General features: G+C 38.6%; 1 non-coding gene across 1 annotated transcript; it reads right to left on the bottom strand.

The window, feature by feature from the left end:
- Positions 1–8,016: 8,016 nt before the first annotated feature.
- LOC115503636 lies at positions 8,017–8,164 on the bottom strand. Its single transcript, XR_003965467.1, has one exon. It is a non-coding gene; the product is annotated as a small nucleolar RNA SNORA57 (small nucleolar RNA).

Genomic DNA, 8,164 nt, shown 5'->3' on the forward strand with positions numbered 1-8,164 from the left:
CATCTGTTTGTTAGGTCCCTTTGGTCTATAGGATGGTTCAAGTTTAATGTTTCCTTGTTGGTTTTCTGTCTGGATGATCTATCCATTGTTGAAAGTGAGGTATGGAAGTCCCCTACTATTATTGTATTTTTTGTCTGTTGCTCCTTCAGATCTGATAGTATTTGCTTAATATATTTAGGTTCTTTGATGTTTGGTGCGTATATATTTATGGATGTTATGTCTTCTTGATGAATTTACTCCCTTATTATATAATGGCTATCTTTGTCTCTTGTTACTGTTTTTGGCTTAAAGTTTATTTTGTCTGAGGGAGGGAGCCAAGATGGTGGAACAGCATGGAAGTTCTTTGTGTGTCTCGTGTCCATGAAATACCGCCAGACCAACACTTAACCATCCTGCACACCTAGAAAACTGATCTGAGGATTAACACAACAATCTGCATAACCTGAACCACAGAATTCAGCAGGTATGCGATGTGGAGAGGTGAACTTGGGGAGAGAGAAGCCACGGAGGGCAGGGAGGTGCTTTTGTGTGTGGAGAGAGGATGGAAACGGAAAAGCACCCCTCCCCAAAAACAGCTGGAGAGAAAGTGGAAAATTGGAAACAGTCGCAGGGACTGAACTAAAAAGGGAGAAGGGACAAAGGAGAAAGGAGAAGGTTTAAAATGCATCAAGACTGTAAACAGGGAGCACAGTCTGCAACTCTGAAGCTTGATACCTGGTGGTGCTCTGGTGGGAAGGGCAAATCCCCAGGAGCAGAGTGCAGTCCGGGAGGTTCTTGGGCCACACAGGGTGAAGTGGTTCCACTGTTGGAAGGACATTTGGTACAGGCTGTGAGGCACCCTAGGCCCAGCAGACCTGAGAAGGGCCACATTCACTGGTGCTGGAACAAGGTCGTTAATGGTGAAGCCTGGTGTCAGATATGTGTTGTGATTTTCCATAATCCCCGAAATGCTGCTGCTGCACTATCTTGCGAACTTTTTCTGGGGTGGGCTGGGACCCAGCTGCAGTCTCTGGGTTCGCAGCATGGTACTGCGAACTTTCCTGGGTGCAACCAGCATTTGTCCATTGCTCAGTGAGACCCTCCACAGAGGGGCAGAACAGGTCAAAGCTGCAGTCCCTCAGAAGTAAGGGGCTGGGGAAAATAGCCGCATCTGAGACAAAACGCGGGAAAGAGGTACTACTTGGGGCTTGGTCATGGACAGTGTAAAATTGGGGACTGGACGAAAGCTGAAGACAAAGGACAGGTGTGCAATTGCTGATCAGGGAGAACAGAGTTCAATACTAGAGACTGGGTAGCTGGGTGACACCATTTTCACTGCTTTTATGCATGCACATATGTGCCTACAAGCACCACAACAATCCATCCCAGTAGGCTAGCAGCGCCATCTAGTAGAGAAGGGAGCTGCTACACTAAGCCCTGCCCAACTGGGCCAACCTCGATCTTCAGGAACACAAGTCTCTCCGCCTGCTTAGTTTATGGACTATAAAGCGCTTCATAGTCTGACTTCTAGGGGAAAATGAAGTAATTTCAGTTGTACTTCAGTCTGTTAGCAGGTCCATCTATTCAATTTTCTTTCCTCTTTTTACTTTTTTCTGTCTCTTTTTCATTTCTTTTCTTTTTCATGAATACAGAAAGAGAAAAAATTCTTTTCATTTTCAATTTTTATTACACATATTTTTCTTTAATTTTTTTACAATACTTTCTACTTTTGTGTAAATTTTTTCAAATTCTATTTTAATTCCATTGTTTTATTTTACTCTACTTCAGTGTATTTATTTTTTCAAATTTTCAAACGATTTCCTTTTTTGTCTTTTTTCTTTTTCATTTCTTTTTCTTGAATACAGAAAGAGAAAAAAAATAATTTTAAATTTTATTAAAAATATTTTTAATTTTTTTTCTAATATATTTTTTACTTCTGTGTAAATTTTTTTCAATTCTAGTTTGATTCCATCATTTCATTTTAGTCTACTTCAAGTGTATTCATTTTTTCAAAATTTCAAATGATTTCCTTTTTTTTTTCTTTGTTCCCCTTTTTTTCTCTAATCTATCAAGCCACTTTCAACACACAGACCAAAACACACCTAGGATCAATCATCATTTATTCGATTTTTTGTGTGTCTGTTTAATTTTTTAATTTTAATATTTTTTTAATTTTAATTTTAAAAATTTATTCTACCTCATTTTCTCCCTTAAAAATGATGAAAGGAAGGAATTCACCCCCCAAAAAAGAGCAGGAAGAAATGACAGCCAGGGACTTAACCAACACAGATACAAGCAAGATGTCTGAACCAGAATTTAGAATCACAATAATAAGAATACTAGCTGGAGACGAAAATAGATTAGAATCCCTGTCTACAGAGATAAAAGAAGTAAAAACTAGTCAGAATGAAATTAAAAAATGCTATAACTGAGCTGCAATCACGAATGGATGCCATGGCGGCAAGGACGGATGAGGCAGAACAGAGAATCAGCGATACAGAGGACAGACTTAAAGAGAATAACAAAGCAGAAAAAAAGAGGGAGATTAAGGCAAAAGAGAACGATTTAAGAATCAGAAAAATCAGTGAGTCATTAAAAAGGAACATCAGAATCACAGGGGTCCCAGAGGAGGAAGAGAGAGAAATAGGGGTAGAAGGGTTATGTGAGCATATCATAGCAGAAAACATTCCTAACCTGGGGAAAGAGACATCAAAATCCAGGAAGCACAGAGGACCCCCATTAGATTCAACAAAAACCGACCACCAACAAGGCTTATCATAGTCAAATTCACAAAATACTCAGGCAAGGAGAGAATCATGAAAGCAGCAAGGGAAAACACGTCCCTAACCTACAAGGGAAGACAGATCAGGTTTGCAGCAGACCTATCCACAGAAACCTGGCAGGCCAGAAAGGAATGGCAGGATATATTCAGTGTGCTGAATCAGAAAAATGTGCAGCCAAGAATTCTTTATCCAGTAAGGCTGTCATTCAAAATAGGAGAGATAAAAAGTTTCCCAGACAAACAAAAATTAAAGGAGTTTGTGACCACTAAACCAGTCCTGCAAGAAATTTTAAGGGGGACTCTCTGACTGAAGAAAAGATGAAGAAAAAAAAAAAAAGACCAAAAGCAACAAAGACTAGAAAAGACCAGAGAACACCACCAGAAACTCCAACTATACAAACATCATAGTGACAATAAACTCATATCTTTCAGTATTCACTCTAAACGTCAATGGACTGAATGCTCCAATAAAAAGACATAGGGTAACAGAATGGGTAAGAAAACAAGATACATCTCTATGCTATATACAGGAGACCCCCTTTAGACCTAAAGACACCTTCAGTTTGAAAATAAGGGCATGGAGAACCATCTATCATGCCGATGGTCAATAAAAGAAAGCCAGAGTAGCCAAACTTAAATCAGACCATCTAAACTTCAAAAGAAAGACTGTATCAAGAGATGCAGAAGGGTATTATATCATAATCAAGGGGTCTATCAACCAAGAAGACCTAACAATTGTAAACATTTACGCAATAAATGTGGAAGCACCAAATATATAAATCACAAACATAAAGATTCTCATCAATAGTAATACCATAATAGTAGGAGACTTCAACACCCCACTCACAGCAATGGACAGATCATCTAAACAGAAAATCAACAAGAGAACAATGGCTTTTGATGACACAGTGGACCAGATGAACTTAACAGATATATTCAGAACATTTCATCCTAAAGCAGCAGAATATACATTCTTCTCAAGTGCACATGGAACATTCTCCAGGATAGACCATATACTGGGACACAAATCAGCCCTAAGTAAGTACAAAGAGATCGAGATCATACTGTGCATATTTTCAGACCACAATGCTATGAAACTTGAAATCAACCACAAGAAAAAATTTGGAAAGGTAACAAATACTTGGAGACTGAAGAACATCCTACTAAAGAATGAATGGGCTAACTAAGAAGTTAAAGAGGAAATTAAAAATTATATGGAAGCCAATGAGAATGATAACACCACAAGCCAAAACCTCTGGGATGCAGCAAAGGTGGTCATAAGAGGAAAGTATATAGCAATCCAGGCCTTCCTAAAGAAGAAAGAAAAATCTCAGACACACAACCTAACCTTACGCCTTAAGGAGCTGGAAAAACAACAGCAAATAAAACCAAAAACCAGGGGCGCCTGGGTGGCGCAGTCGGTTAAGCGTCCGACTTCAGCCAGGTCACGATCTCGCGGTCCGTGAGTTCGAGCCCCGCGTCGGGCTCTGGGCTGATGGCTCAGAGCCTGGAGCCTGTTTCCGATTCTGTGTCTCCCTCTCTCTCTGCCCCTCCCCCGTTCATGCTCTGTCTCTCTCTGTCCCAAAAATAAATAAAAAACCTTGAAAAAAAAATTTAAAAAAAAAAACCAAAAACCAGCAGAAGACAGGAAATAATAAAGATTAGAGCAGAAATTGATGCTATTGAAACAAACAAACAAACAAAAAACCAGTAGAACAGATCAATGAAACCAGAAGCTGGTTCTTTGAAAGAATTAACAAAATTGATAAACCTCTCGCCAGTTTGATCAAAAAGAGAAAGGAAAGGACCCAAATAAATAAAATCAAGAATGAAAGAGGAGAGATCACAACCAACACTGCAGAAATAAAAACAATAATACGAGAATATTATGAGTAATTATATGCCAATAAAATGGGCAATCTGGAAGAATTGGACAAATTCCTAGAAACATATACATACCAAAACTGAAACAGGAAGAAATAGAAAATTTGAACAGACCCATAACAAGTAAGGAAAGAGAATTAGTAATCAAAATCTCCCCAAAAAAACAAGAGTCCAGGGCCAGATGGCTTTCCAGGGGAATTCTACCAAACATTTAAAGAAGAGTTAACACCTATTCTATTGAAGCTGGTCCAAAAAGTAGAAATGGAAGGAAAACTTCCAAACTCTTTCTATGAAGCCAGCATTACCTTGATCCCAAAGCCAGAAAGAGACCCCACTAAAAAGGAGAACTATAGACCAATCTCCCTGATGAACATGGATGCAAAAATCCTCAACAAGATATTAGCCAACTGGATCCAACAATACATTAAAAAAATTATTCACCACGACCAAGTGGGATTTATACCTGGGACGCAGGGCTGGTTCAATATCCGCAAAACAATTAATGTGATTCATCACATCAATAAAAGAAAGGACAAGAACCATATGATCCTCTCAATAGATACAGAGAAAGCATTTGACAAAATACAGCATCCTTTCTTGATAAAAACCCTCAGAAACGTAGGGATAGAAGGAACATACCTCAAGATCATAAAAGCCATATACGAAAGACCCAATGCTAATATCATCCTCAATGGGGAAAAACCGAGAGCTTTCCCCGTAAGGTCAGGAACAAGACAGGGATGTCCACTCTCACCACTGTTATTCAACATAGTATTGGAAGTCTTAGCCTCTGCAATCAGACAACACAAAGAAATAAAAGGCATCCACATCGGCCAGAAGGAGGTCAAACTTTCACTCTTGGCAGATGACATGATACTCTATATGGAAAACCAAAGATTCCACCAGAAAACTGCAAGAATTGATTCATGAATTCAGCAAAGTTGCAGGATATAAAATCAATGCACAGAAATTGGTTTCATTCCTATACACCAACAATGAAGCGACAGAAAGAGAAATCAAGGAATTGAAGTCATTTACAGTTGCACCAAAACCCATAAAATACCTAGGAATAAATCTAACCAAAGAGGTGAAAAATATATACACTGAAAACTATAGGAAGCTTATGAAAGCAATTGAAGAAGACACACAAAAAAAAAAAAAAATGGAAAAAGATTCCATGCTCCTGCATAGGAAGAACAAATATTGTTAAAATGTCAATACTACCCAAAGCAATCTACATATTCGATGCAATCCCTAACAAAATAACACCAGCATTCTTCACAGAGCTAGAACAAATAATCCTAAAATTTGTATGGAACCAGAAAAGACCCCAAATAGCCAAAGTGATCTTGAAAAGGAAAACCAAAGCAGGAGGCATCACGATCCCAGACTTCAAGCTATACTACAAAGCTGTAATCATCAAGACAGTATGGTACTGGCACAAGAACAGACTCTCAGATCAGTGGAACAGAATAGAGAACCCACAAATGGACCCACAAATGTATGGCCAATTAATCATCTTTGACAAAGCAGGAAAGAATATCCAATGGAATAAAGACAGTCTCTTCAGCAAGTGGTGCTGGGAAAACTGGACAGCGACATGCAGAGGAATGAACCTGGACCACTTTCTTACACCATACACAAAAATAAACTCAAAATGCATGAAAGACCTAAATGGAAGACAGGAAGCCATCATAATCCTTGAGGAGAAAGCAGGCAGAAACTTCTTTGATCTTGGCCACACCAATGTCTTACTCAACACGTCTCCGGAGGCAAGGGAAACAAAAGCAAAAATGAACTACTGGGACCTCATCAAAATAAAAAGCTTCTGCACAGCGAAGGAAACAATCAGCAAAACTAAAAGGCAACCGATGGAATAGGAGAAGATATTTGCAAGCGACATATCAGTGAAAGCCAAAATCTATAAAGAACTTACCAAACTCAACACCCCAAAAACAAATAATCCAGTGAAGAAATGGGCCAAAGACATGAATAGACACTTCTCCAAAGAAGACATCCAGATGGCCAACCGACACATGAAAAAATGCTCCACATCACTTATCATCAGGGAAATCCAAACCAACACCACAATGAGATACCACCTCACACCTGTCAGAATGGCTAACATGAACAACTCAGGCAATAACAGATGTTGGTGAGGATGTGGAGAAAGAGGATCTCTTTTGCATTTTTGGTGAGAATGCAAGCTGGTGCAGCCACTCTGGGTAACAGTATGGAGTTTCCTCAAAAAACTAAAAATAGAACTACCCTACGACCCAGCAATTGCACTACTAGGTATTTATCCAAGGGACACAAGTGTGCTGTTTTGAAGGGACACATGCACCCCAATGTTTGTAGCAGCACTACCAACAATAGCCAAAGTATGGAAAGAGCCCAAATATCCATTGATGGATGAACAGATAAAGAAGATGGTATATACACACACACACACACACACACACACACACACACACACACAATGGAATATTACTCAGCAGTCAAAAAGAATGAAATCTTGCCATTTGCAACTATGTGGATGAAACTGGAGGGTATTATGCTAAGTGAAATTAGAGAAAGACAAATATATGAATTCACTCATATGAGGACTTTAAGAGACAAAACAGATGAACATAAGGGAACGGAAACAAAACGAATATAAAATCAGGGAGGGAGACAAAACATAAGAAACTCATAAATATGGAGAACAACCAGAGGGTTACTGGAGGGGGTGTGGGAAGGGATGGGCTAAATGGGTAAGGGGCATTAAGGGATCTACTCTGAAATCATTTTTGCACTATATGTAATTTGGATGTAAAATTAAAAAAATAAAATTAAGAAATGTCAAAACAAAAGTTTATTTTATCTCCTTGCTCTCCTTTGGTTTTCACTTGCATGGACTATCTTTTGCCATCTTTTCACTTTGAATCTATGTATGTCCTTAGGGTTGAGGTGAGTCTTTTTAAGTAGCATATTGTTGGGTCTTGTTTCTTTTTAATTCATTTAGCCATTCCATGGCTTTTGATTGTAGAAATCAATCCATCAACCTTTATTTATTTATTTTCAATCCATCAACATTTAGAGTATTTATTGATAGCTAAGGACTTGCTAATTCCATCTTCTTATTTTCTGTTTTGTGGTTCCATTTTCTTCTTCATTTCTTGGTGACTTCCTTTGTAAGTTGATGTTTTTCATAGTATGTTTTGATTTCCTTTCCTTTATCGTTTGTGTATCTCTTATAGATTTTTGTTTTGTGGTTACCATGAAGTTTATATAACACAGCTTAGAGATCTAATAGTCTATTTTCTGTGAATATTTGGTTATATACAAATAGTCTATCCTTTTGCACCCCCCCCCTTTTTTTTTTTCTATTGCAGTGCTCCTGCACTTGAAGATATAACCCTTAGGCTGGAAGCCCCAGGCAACAAAGACACGACAGCAAGGAGGCTAGAGGCTTTTCCCTCTGCCTCTGTACATTAGGGAGACTGGGACTACATACCAAACCCCAACTAGAAAAGGAGG

The sequence above is a fragment of the Lynx canadensis genome, chromosome E2 (assembly GCF_007474595.2).
Source record: "Lynx canadensis isolate LIC74 chromosome E2, mLynCan4.pri.v2, whole genome shotgun sequence".
Classification (NCBI taxonomy): Eukaryota; Metazoa; Chordata; class Mammalia; order Carnivora; family Felidae; genus Lynx; species Lynx canadensis.